The following is a 12,717-nucleotide window of genomic DNA, read 5'->3' on the forward strand; positions in this document are numbered from 1 at the left end:
TTTGGATAAAAGTGTTCTGGAAACATGAAGTGTTATTATCTTTGGAGTGATATAGGCCATGTGACACAGAAAGTGGCTTTGAAGGAAAGGAAAACCTTTCATCAGGCAAACTCCTTAGGGTGGTTTGAGCCTGTTTTGAGTGACTCAACATGCCCGTGTCATCTCTCCCTAGACTGTGAATGAAAGGAATAACTTGGCCTACAGCTTAGCAACTGCCACCATCATTAACTGAAAAATTTGGTAAGCTTGTATGTTAAACACTACAAATTATGCAGAATCCTAAAGTATTTAGCACAGTTGTCCCTTAATAAGCATTGAATAAATATTAGCTGTTACTATTACTGTTATTAGCAGCTACTATTATAATATTAACTGCTACCATTATTGTTATAGTTGAAGACATCTGGACTTTTCTCTGAATTTAATGCCCTTTAACCAAAGAATTTAGTATTCTTAAGTGGTAAACCAACTTTACTTTCATTTTCGAGACTTGGTAAAGAGCAAAATAAACGTAAACTGTTACTACAGAGACCTTAATGTGAGGGCTACAGATAAGGCATGGTTAGTGTCTGGAACCCTTCCTGGAAGGTTGGGTATTTAGTATTTCCCTTTCCCAAGAAAAAGGACCCAAAGCAGAAATTAGGTTTCCTAACTTTAGTTCCTTAATGGTTCCCCAGGGTCTTCAGTAGACAGGATTTCAAAGAGAACACTTTAAAGTAGTTCCAATTTATTTAAGAGTAGAAGTGCAGAAGGATTTCATCGTGTTCCTTCTATTACGTATCTTCATCATACTGCCTGGAAATGTAGAAGACAGGGCAGGGGTAGGGAGTGGAAAATAGGAATATGGTTCATTTGAAAAAAATTTATTTTTGAGGAATATATATGTCAAACCAAACCTGTCCATGCGTATTTGTGAAATTAATTTTACCAGCTAAATGACCCAGGGACTTTATAAATACACAAATTTGCCTCAAATATTATATATGTGTGTGTGTGTATATATATATATACACACACATGTATTTATGTATTTTTTACAAAGAAAAACTTGCCAGGCTCGGTGGCTCACGCCTGTAAACTCAGCACTTTGGGAGGCTGAGGCAGAGGGATCACTAGGTCAGGAATTCGAGACTGGCCTGGCCAATACGGTGAAACCCATCTCTACTAAAAATACAAAAATTAGCCGGGCGTAGTGGCGGGAGCCTGTAGTCCCAGCTACTCCGGAGGCTGAGGCAGGAGAATCGCTTGAACGCGGGAGGCAGAGATTGCAGTGAGCTGAGATCGCACCACTGCACTCCAGCCTGGGCGAAAGAGAGACTGTGTTTCCAAAAAAAAAAAAAAAAAAAAAAAAAAAAAAAAAAAGGAAAAAAAGAAAGAAGAAAAACTGCTTTGGAAGAACACAGCACACAAGGGAAGCAGGGAGAAGGAATTAAGAAAACGGTGTCCACAAGGGGCTATCGTCGTCCGGTGAACGGGTCTAGAGCACAGGAGAGGCCGGTGGGGCATGCTGGGAAGGCAGCTGCCCAGAGCACGCCGGGATCGAGGTTGTCTGGGGGCATGCTGGGAAGGCTCCTAGGACTGTTTATCCCGCTCCTGAGGGTGGGGAGGTACCCCCAGGCGCAGGCATACAGTACAGTGGGGTCAATATATAGCTGACCTAATTAAAAGCTCATTACACCAGCCCATCCCCATTAACAGGCTGACCCACGTGCAAATCCATTAACGCAGGAGTCTTCTCTGCTTCCCAAACCGGGAGTCCCAGCCACAGCCCGGGGGCCCTGGAAACTCCAGCCAGTTTATTAAAGTGCCTTCCCCGCCTGTGACCATCAGGTACAGTTTCTTTCTGGATTATTTCACATTCCAGTAAATTAATTTTATCCGCTCTGAAACATTTTAACAAAGAAAGCTCTCTGCTCATCATACGAGTAAAATAACAAGGAATAAAAGAACGTGTACTTCACCTAATCAGAAACAATTCCAAATCTCCCTTGAAAATGCAACCTTTCCTGTCCCGCCACCCTTTTCATTTATCTCACGCTGGTGGGATTTTGAAATTTTCGTCCTAGAGTCAGACTATGGTACAGGTCCTTTTTTCCTTGTTTTTTAATATAATTGTTGCCGACCTTGACAGAAGATCTCAAAACTTGTTACCAACTATAAAGTTGGTAAATGATACTATTGTTTGGGAGGTGGAGGTGGAGGTGGGGGTGAGGGTGAGGGTGGGGGTGGGGGGTGGGGTGGGAGCAGGGGGTTTATCTAGGAAAAAAGAAAAAAAAAAGGAAAATGCACCCTAACCAGGCTCAAATTAACTGAAATGGATCAAAGTAAACAGAGACATCTAAAAGCTTTTGTAAGTTAAAAGTGGCTATCTGTTGCAGGTCTTGCCTCATTAACCGCTGATTGAAGCTCTGCTTGGCCCTCTGGGATACCTAACACCCCAGGGCCTATCACCAGATGAACCCGGCTTAGGCGCTCTTGCCTTTCCCTGTGTTGCTTTGCACAGCTCCTTGACCTCAACCTTCTTACAAATGTTTATCCTTCCTACCAGGCAAAGGGAGAATCTTGCCGGGAATTTCACTTCCAGCCAATGAGGAATTTTCAGAAAAGCGAAATGGAAGGCATCATTTTGGCATCTCTGCAGATCTGTATTCTGAAAGGTAGATGCGCAGCTGTTGTGTTTTAAATAAGCCTCTGCACAACATTATGTAGGGGAAAGAGTCCACAGTTTGTTTTTCCCTGGGTGTCGCCTCATTTTCATATGTGAATGATGAAAGGTGTTGATTAGGCCATGTGCTTTAAGATATAGCTATCTCTTGGCCCCCATGGTCCCAGCCCGTCACCAGGCCATTCAGCTGGGACAGGGAGCTGAAAATGAGAGGATGTCTAGGGAAGGCAGAGAGAATGGTAGTAGGGGAGATCTGGGGAAGGAGGGGAGGGAGGAGCAGGGCTCTTTGAGTAGGACCAGATATGTCTCTGTGTAGAGTAATATTACAGCTCTTTCTCTCATAAACAAGCTGCATGCCTGCTTCTAAAGACCCATCTGGCATAGCTTTGAGAATGGCAATAATTACAAGCTGATGATGGACATGGAAAAAAAGCCCCGCTGAGCTAACTCATAAGGAAGTACAGGCCAGGGCTGCAGGGAAATTACAGGCTGAAAACCTTTCTAGTTTAGGCCTTTTGGTGTTCTTAATCACAGACTTTAAATGTTGTAATAAACACTGTTGCATTTTATTGACCAACTCCCATGACAGGCAAATCTTTTTCATTTTATTTTTACCATTTGCTCTTTGGAAAGCTGCTTGGTAGTATCTGCCTGGGCCATGCCACTGGGTCTTTTGCTTTTCTGCTCATAGAAAAATTAGGAACACAAGAGTGACTTTTTATTTAGTTTCCAGAAATCTGCAATTTTTTTTTTCTACATTGTTCTCTGCATTCTGTGGTTCAGACAGACTTCCAGGCTCTGTTCTTAACCTATAGCTATGTAAGATAATGGTCTGGTAGCTTCAGTCAAGAAGATTGAAGAGGATTAAAATAAAAGAAAAAGCCAACTTGGGAAGATTAATCTATGATTCTATTCTGTATCATCAAATAGTGTTTATGATATAGAAACAAGTAAAAATCCAAATTAAATACTATATTGTTAGATTAATGGAATGCTAAGTCCTGGCCTTGTTTTAGAGATAGATGGTCCTTATTTCAAGGATGGATTTGATATTGGAAGGATGATCCTTTTCAAAGTTTTGGAGCCTAATATTTTACAAGTAGGCCTAAGACATTTTGTCCTCTCAAACATTTTAGACCATTTAATGGAGCAAATACTTTTAGGGAATTATCCTAAGAAGAAGAAAATGGAAACACTGGAAAATAAATTTACTTCCCTGAATCATTATTAACCTCAAAATCCATAGCTTAAATGTCATAACAAAGGAAGTCTTGAATATAGCATATTACTAGTTGCTGTTATGAGTGTTTCATACTATAATGTGAAATTTATTCTAATTCAGCATATGCTATCAGTCTCCATGAAAAGAATTTGATATTCATTTTATACATTTTAAAAGTTTGAGGTTAGATATAATGAAGAATCACATGGATTAGGATTTTTATTGATCCTGTTAACTTAATACAAGTGTATCTTTGTTCAAAATATATCTTTTTGGATTTCAAAGCAGAGCATATAAAGTTCATTATTCTTTAAAGCACTAGATACTGCTTTTGGAACTTATTTTCAAGTCTTCCCTTCTGTGCCACAATTTCTTATTCATATTCCTTAAAGACTTCTATTTTTTTCTTTGTGTTTTGTATACAGTCCTTGCTGTCCCAGATGGATTATTTAGTTCTATCCTTTGCATTTGATTACTTGTTCAAGCACATAAAGTTTTGGGGTCTATGATGTTGAAGTAATGAAATTGTTGTGCAATGGAAATTTACCAATGTAAACTTAGTCTCTTGTCCTTTCATAAGCACTGCTTTACCTGAAGCTCTCTTGTCAATGAGAAATTATTTCCTTATATCTATCTTTTTTCCTATACAGGTTAGAATTGTTCCTAACAAAAGAAGCATGAATTGGTGAAAACTATATATTAAATGCAAGACTATTTATCTAGTTTTCATTAGGTTGCTGAGTGAAAAGCCTCAATTGCCCTCTTTTCCCAAGGTACTCAGATATCCACGAAGTCCTCCTCATCACACACTATCGTTTCTCTCACTGGGCACAATCCAGCTTTAGAGAATGCAACACTTATGGTCTTCAGAGGACTGTCAGCAATGACAGCAGCCAGGGATGCTGACATGTCTTGTTGTTTACAAAGGATGAGCACAAGGCCTTTTGGATAACCTGATAAGCCCTGCAACTCCTCCCTCCCTGTTCCTCACCTCTCTGAACCAGCTGCCTTTGTGTGGTGAGCTAAAGATGCAAATATTAAAACTTGATCTAAACACCGACAAGTCAGCAAACACAGCAGCAAAGATAAAATAAGGCTGCTGAAGGTTATTGTGTAAATCGTGAAAACAAAAACAAGAATATTTCTGTCCCTGAATCCTTACATGCAAATCATTTTTATGTACTTAAAATTGGATGGAAAAAGTCCTAGAATAGCATTAAATTCATATATTATTATTATGGCCTTGAATATTTAATCTCTGTTTCTCACATTAGCATCCGTCCAATTCTCTAGAAAACCCGACCAATTTGTAGTTAAATACAAAGTTTTGTTTGTTTGTTTGTTTTTTGTTTTTTTAAGTATCCCAAATATACTGTTTCCTATTTAGGGAATCCAGAAATGTCTTGGAAATTATGCTAATGCACACGCCTTTTCTCATTCATACTTAGTAAAGTGGAAATTTCTTTTCAGGAAGGGGGCCCTGGGAGGTTGGACCTCCTTTCTCCTTTTCCTTTTGCTGCCTTTCAGTGTTGAATACATGGAAGGAAGGAAAGTTTCACGTGTTTATGTGTTGTGTTTGGTTCAATGCTTTTCTTAAATGATATATGAATAAATTATAACTCCACCAATGCATAGGGTTTAGAGGCATTGTCTTCCTTAAAATCTTTGTAATTGATTGAGACAATACTGTTTATCTTCTGAAGGTGTCAGACTATTCCTAGAAATAAGCTCTTCAAGGTATGTGTACAAAAGATTTTTACAGTAGGCGTTTTTTTCCTCCTGTGCTATCTTTCTTACAGAAATGTGATTGCTGAAAATGTAAGTGTTTGCCACAGTCAGTGAAGTGCCTTTTTAAATATTAGCAACTTAAAGCCCACATCAATCATGAAACTAAAGTTTGATGTTGACAGTTATGGAAAGGGATTTCATTTTGATTATGAAACAGAATCTTTCTGAGCATTGGTAACTTCTGACAATCTGGTCCACTGTTTCCAGAGAGTTTTCATGAGAAATATGCCTAATCTTTACCAAAGTGTCTGCCTGTAGAATTAGCTCCGTTTCTAAATCACTACTTCATAGCTATTGAGTCTCAGATCGCTAATAAAAATGGTTATTCCCTTTTCACAGGTGGTGAAACTGAGATTTTGGGATCCATGCAGCTCTATGGAATATATTATGGGTGAATTATGAACCCAGGTCTATGTGCTTCCAGATAAGTTTTCCATTTTGCCACTCTCTCCTGTGAGCCTAGTCTTAAGGTGGAGTCCTAACTGGGACATGGAGGACAGAAGGGCCCATTGATTGAGACACTGTGACTGCGAGAAACAGTGGAATGCAAAATAGCATGCTCACAGCTATTTTCAAGTAACAGCACCATCTAAAACCACTTGGAATGAAGAGACCTATGTGGCTAGGAACTGATGCAAAGGAAGAATATTCACTCTGGGTCAGGGTTTGAGCCTATAGAATTAGCTGATATTGTTGATTCTGCTGCCTCTCTGATATGTTGGAGGCAATTTCCATCCTCCTAAACATGTTAAATGCATTTTGTGATTTTAACAGTCTAAAGTGTTAACTCTTGTTTAAATATCTATATTTAGCATTACTTATAGAAGTAACACAAGTACATTCTTTTCCATACAGAGAGATTAACTTTTTCAGAAAATTATTCGAAGAATTCATTGGACCATTATGTTAGGGACACTTACTCATCAGTTCCAGATACAGAGTTGATAAAGATTTGTGCCCATATGGGATGTACTCTGTAGAGTATCCACATGTAGATTGGACCGACTAGTGCTACTTCTAGCAAAATGAGAATGTTACCAGTAGTCATCACACAAAGGATGTCATGGTAAATCAAGACTCAGAAAGTGATATGCTACCTAAGGAATGTGGCATTGTGCTTCTACCTTGTGTCTCTCAAGCCCAGTTACACCAGTTTCTTATTGTTTCTTTAGTCTGGCTGTGGCATTCAGATATTTGTTCAGCTCCAGGTTTTGTTTATTTCTGTTTTTTGTTTGATTCTGGCTTGAGCTTGTGGGGAGTAATTGTGTAGTTTAAGGTCCTTCTGCTTCTAGCTCATCTTGAATCCATGTGTCATTTTCATAACTGGGTTTTTTTTATTTCTCAAATAAATACATTGGTCTGCCTGCCTAGCTTTTGCACATTTCAGGCTTCCATTTGCAAAGAAAAGAGACCATGAGATCTGCTAACATGCAAAAAGAAGATAAAAGCATTTTAAAAAATGTCTTCCTGCACACAGGCCTGCTTTATAATAAACCAGAGCAGTGCAGGAATTAAGATGTTGTTGAAATGCCCAAGTGTTTCTGCCCTTTTATTATGTCCAGGGTGATGAGGTCATGGCTTACTGTTTAGCTTATATGGTACAATTAAGAGATTCATTTCTTAATGTGATTCATCTCAGGAAGAGTTGACTCAGAAAAGTTTTAGGGGAGAGGCAAGACTCTTTTGAGGAGATTTTGAAAAATTATGCTTTTCTTCTGGAAGTATGAGTCCATTTTTTATTCCAGGTAAGAAGGAGGAGAACTGCAGTGAGTCTGTCTCAGATTTCTGAGTAACAGGGAGTTGTTGTTGATCACTTTTGGAGACAGGAGCTCACCCTGTTGCACAGGCTGGAGTGTGGTGCTACGATCATGGCTCAGTGCAACCTTGACCTCCTGGGCTCAAAAGATTCTCGCACCTCAGCCTCCCAAGTAACTGGGACCATAGACAAGTGCCACCATGCCCTGCTATTTTAAAAAAATTATTTATAGACACAGGGTCTCGTTATATTGCTCAGGCTAGTGGAATTTGATTACTTAATGCTAATCAGGCTAAAGAGGTGGTTTTGGTTTTGGCTTTTTTCCCCCTTTGGAATTATGGCAAAAAGGTGAACTAAATATTTATTTTACTAAAACATCATTATATCTCTGTGTGTAGACATGTTTAAATGAAATAGTATCTCAGATATATAATAATATCTGGCCAGGTGTGATGGTTCATGCCTGTAATCCCAGCACTTTGGGAGACTGTGGTGGGAGGATCACTTGAGGCCAGGAATTTGAGACCAGTCTGAGCAATATAATGAGACCTTATCTCTACAAAAAATAAAAAAAATTTAGCTGGACATGGCAGTCCACACCTGTAGTCCCAGACACTTGAGAGGCTGAGATGGGACAATTGCTTGAGTCCAGGTGTTGAAGGCTGCAATGAACTATCATTGCACCAGTGCACTGCAGCCTAGGTGACAGAGCAAGACTCTGTCTCAAAAAAAAAAAAAATTTATATATATATATATAAATTTGTTTATACAAGTATATGGTATATATAATCTTTATATTGTGTATATACAGTTTTTTTAAATTGTGTTGTTTATCTGTCAATCCCTGATTGAGTTCTTTCAAATACAGCATTTAACTTCCTACTGCTGAGAAAGAGGTAGTTTCTCCATTTAGAGTGGCAGTTCTCAATCACAGTCAACTCCTTCACAAGTATGTGCCATTACAAAAATGTTGATAAGTAATGGATCAGGCCATCTGTATTATTTTATAAAAGATTTGTTCATGGGCCTCTGGGCAGCATTTACTCAAATTCGTTCCTTCCCTGTGAATTGTCCTTGATTATGATTCTCAGCTTGGTCTTCCATCCAGTCAACTTTTTGTGAAAATTCCTAATTTTTGTTCTGGTCAGTTTAATATAACAAATGTTTATAAAATGCCTGTGCTGTTTAAGGCACCATGCTGGGTACTCAGGGTCATTTTTGGAGGGATTAACTACTGTCTCTGTCCTTTAGAAGGAGATGGAAAATTCTGCCGTAATGAATTTAAGTCAGATTGGGATAAACATGGTAAAAAGGGGTAAACACAGTGTCATATGTTCCCTGAGGAGAGGACAATTTATTTTGCCTAGGAATCCAGTAAGGGTTCCTAGAGATGGTGACATTTGAATTAGTCCTTAAAGGAGAAATACAATTTTGAATAGACGAAGATGGAGGAAATGTGCTAAGTTCCAAAAGTGTGAAAGCCCGTAATACAATCAAGGAAAGGAGAGAGGTCTGTTTCGACTTGAGCATTAGCTGTGTGTGAGGTGTGTATGAGGAGAAAATGACAGGTGAGTTTCAAAGAATAGAGTATTTTCAGTTCCTGAGGGACATTGAACATTATGCTAAGAAATTTGGACTTTATTAATAAAAAACCCCAGAGAGCTGGTAAAAGTGTTTGGAGTGAGAAGGTACACCATGATTATCACTGTACTTTAGAAAGGTAACTAACTGTTTGGGGCCAGGCGCAGTGGCTGACGCCTGTAATGCCAGCACTTTGGGAAGCCAAGATGGGCAGATCACGAGGTCAGGAGATCAAGACCATCCTGGCTACATGGTGAAACCCTGTCTCTACTAAAAATACAAAAAATTAGCCAGGCGTGGTGGCGGGCGCCTGCAGTCACAACTACTCGGGAGGCTGAGGCAGGAGAATGGTGTGAACCCGGTGGCGGAACTTGCAGCGAGCCGAGATTGCGCCACTGTCCTCCAGCCTAGGCAACAGAGCGAGACTCCATCTCAAAAAAAAAAAAAAAAAAAAAAAGTAACTGTTGTTCGGGATGTTAAAGATAACTTGGGGTAGAGACAAAGCAAGTGGAGACAGGGATCCATTGGCAGGCTATTGTAATAATCCAGGTATAGGTGAAGTGATGTAGGACAGAGATAATAAAAGCAGAAATGAGAGAAATTCTGAGTCTAGAACTGGATGTGGTGGGAGTCAGAGGTGACTTACAGATGGCTCTGAAGTTTGTAGTTCAGGTGGTTAGTAAATGAAGAAACCATGAACTGAGAGAAAGAACTTTAAGAGAAGAATGTTTGAAGGAGAAAACAATGAGTGTGTAAATTGACGTTTATAATACACTATGATTATACATACCATTTCTTTCTTCTTTTGAACTAGATTGTTACAGCCATTCTTTTTGGATTCCATTATTAAAATTATACCCTATTTTCCTTTAAGTGTAGGACCCTGACACTTTCTGATTCCTCAAAAGAGGGGAAGAAAAGATATATCTGCCCTCTACTACTTCTGAATGCATTCCTATTTACTATTTACCATAATCTCAATGTGTCTGTGAGGAGTATCTTGAGCTTTACTCAAGGTAGACTCTTTGACCTAACTCCCCTTTTTCTGGTCATGCTCCTGTGGATGAGACAATTAGAAATCCTCACGAACGCTTATAGGATTCTCAGAGTTAGACAGAACTGGCCTTTATAAAGGTAAATTGGAGCCAAAGTGGATTCTTGGATCATGTATCTCCTGCTGGTTAGAAAGCTGCCAGACCCCATCCCAGTGGGTGGAAATGGACACCAGCCCCCAAGGAAGTGATGGCTGCACATGGGCGTCTGCTACCGCTGCTGCTTCCTCTCCTTCATGAGGAAGGAAACCGTGGGCTTTCCTAGGCATTTTTCTTATTCTCTTACACAGGGGAACTGAAGAGTCTTGGCCTTTGGAGTTTGAATAGTGAATCTAAGACTGGAGGGGTTTCCAGAGAGCAGACAGTTCCCATCTCTGAACTGTTGTTACTTTCTTCTTCCACCCCCCTTCCTGTGCTGTACAATTCATTCTATCTCCAGACTTTCGGTGTATAGTGTTAGAATATCTTAATGGAGAGCCTGGAGCTGAAAGCCCCTGTACAACTTCTAGGTGGAGAAACCTAAATGGAAGGAAGGAATTGTGCCATTGTGATTTCCTCCTACAAATGAAATGTAATTCGTACAAATATTCAAACTCTTCTTTTTTCTTTACCAGATTTGCACACCATATATTCAATGACAAGTCCTCTTGAAAGGTGGTGAGAAGTGTTATTAAATTCCAAATATCTACTTCTCATCTGATAAAGCCATTCCGATGTTAGGAGTATGAATTTGATTTGCAGTTAGAATTCCCCACGTTGAATGCGAATCCCAAACAGCAAATTCAGCTCTGAATCTCTGGAAAATAGTGTGTAATGGGTGGATCGATCCAACTAGAGTGTAAGTTTAAGGCGCCGTGTGCTTTATCTGAGCATTAACAATTTATTCAGACCATTTTGTGTCCCATTTCCCACCCAAGTGAGTTGAGAACACTACATTTGCTTTTTAATTTTTTCCCTTCATGTTATGACACAAAATCATTTGTCCAGTTTCAATTACTTTGATGATTGCAGCAGCAATGATTAAGAGGAAATACGTCTTCGAAAGGGGCAGAAATATGGTAAGCCTTTCCCATTGATGGTAGCTAAAAAGCATATGCTAAACAACTACAGAATACCAGGACACTGATGGGTGCTGTGTGGTACAGAAAGAAGAAATAAGCCCCATAGGAGCTCACTAAAGACATATCTGAGTGAGGGAGGAAAGGGTTGGAGCACAGGAAAGGGAAAAACATAACATCATCTCATTGCTGGACTCTGATCCCTTAAAGCCCAAGTTGAGGAGGAAATGTTCAGAAGAAAAGCATATTTTCAGCCCCCTCACATTGTAGAGACATTCTAAGATGGAGCTAGCAGGAGGGGAAGGATAGATGTGGGATGGCAAACTGGTTTATTTGCAATAAGCTGGTTTTAATTCTCCACAGTGGTGAGTTTGAGGGCAATGCAATGCAAATGACAACTTATTTATTTAATATTAGGTTATAAGCAACCTTGAAGGCAAACATCCTCTTCTTTTTTTTTTTTTTTTTTAACCCTCTATAGTATCCCCTCCAAAGGCAGCAGGTAAGTGGTAGGGTCCAGCCCTCAAAGAAGCTGATACTCTCCACACCCCTCCATATACACTTGTAAGTTGAGAGCCAAATCCTCTGTCAGACACATTTTCCTTGTCAAATCATGCCCGTCCCACCTCACCGACACTGATAGTCCTGGGAGCCGATTCTGATGCCAACCTGTCTTGAACTCCTAGATGTGAGTGCACTTTCTTGAAGGGCAGGTTGGGCTAAAACTTGACCTTTGGGGGCTTTGAGAGGTGGGAAGAGGAGCAGAGGGCTGCCGGGGAGAGAGAGATTTCCTGGTTATTGCTGTAGGGAGTCTGTTTACTTGCCTTCAAGGGTCACAGCCATCTGAATGGACTTCTAGGGCTCTGCTCTTGGGTTTGATTTCAGAGGACTTGGTCCTGTGGAATTCCACTCCCCATCGACCCTCCCTTACTGTAAGGTACAGGACTTTTATTCCACAGTTATGACTCAAGCCTTCCTGAGGAGCACTGCAGCTTTCTTGCAGGAGCAGCAATTGGAAAGGCTGTTTTAAGTGGAGTTTACTGTTGTTGTATAAACCTTCATTTAAAATTGACTATACAGTGTTTCTGAACCTGCCAAACACACATTAAAATATTTTGCTCCATTTATGCCTATGTGTAACATTTGGTTTCTAAAAAGCTTTAATCAGTAATCTTCAAGTAGGAAGTTATTCATCTTTATTGCCAGTCGGTTCTCAGTGGTGGTCGTGGCAACAATCTTTTTATTGCTTCTGTGTTTAGTTGTTCTTTGACATGATAGAAGTCAGCTGCAGTTCAATGAGCTCACTATTTGTGCAACTTAATTGCTTGCTTCCTTCAATACATACTAAATTTTTCCTTTTATGAGCAGGGCTGTTGGAAAAATTAAGCTTAAGGATATAGCCATCCACTGTTAATTAACCTCCTTCCCAAACACATTAGTAAAATAGGTCAAATAACTGCTGAGTGCTAAGTGTACTGTTACTAAGGTCCTCCTTGACTGAGAAGTGAATCCTGTATTAAGTGGACAAATATTGGAACATTGAGTATTTTCTGGAAGACATGATGACATAAGAATAACACTTTATAACAGTATTT

At 39.7% G+C, this 12,717-nt stretch overlaps 2 protein-coding genes and 1 long non-coding RNA gene across 3 annotated transcripts in view; 1 reads left to right on the forward strand and 2 right to left on the reverse strand.

The window, feature by feature from the left end:
• The window catches only part of CGRRF1 (cell growth regulator with ring finger domain 1), a 1,085,659-nt gene that overhangs the window by 354,397 nt on the left and 718,545 nt on the right, over window positions 1-12,717 (reverse strand). The gene's annotated exons all lie outside the window — the stretch shown is intronic.
• Window positions 1-12,717, reverse strand: part of CDKN3 (cyclin dependent kinase inhibitor 3) — a 670,130-nt gene that overhangs the window by 221,021 nt on the left and 436,392 nt on the right. The window lies entirely within an intron of this gene.
• The window catches only part of LOC126959361 (uncharacterized), a 77,531-nt gene continuing 66,379 nt past the window's right edge, over window positions 1,566-12,717 (forward strand). Inside the window, exons 1-2 of the long non-coding RNA XR_007727493.1 lie at window positions 1,566-1,830; window positions 2,549-2,657. This is a non-coding gene — a long non-coding RNA (uncharacterized LOC126959361). The remainder of the gene's footprint in view (window positions 1,831-2,548; window positions 2,658-12,717) is intronic.

The sequence above is a fragment of the Macaca thibetana genome, chromosome 7 (genome assembly GCF_024542745.1).
Source record: "Macaca thibetana thibetana isolate TM-01 chromosome 7, ASM2454274v1, whole genome shotgun sequence".
NCBI lineage: Eukaryota > Metazoa > Chordata > Mammalia > Primates > Cercopithecidae > Macaca > Macaca thibetana.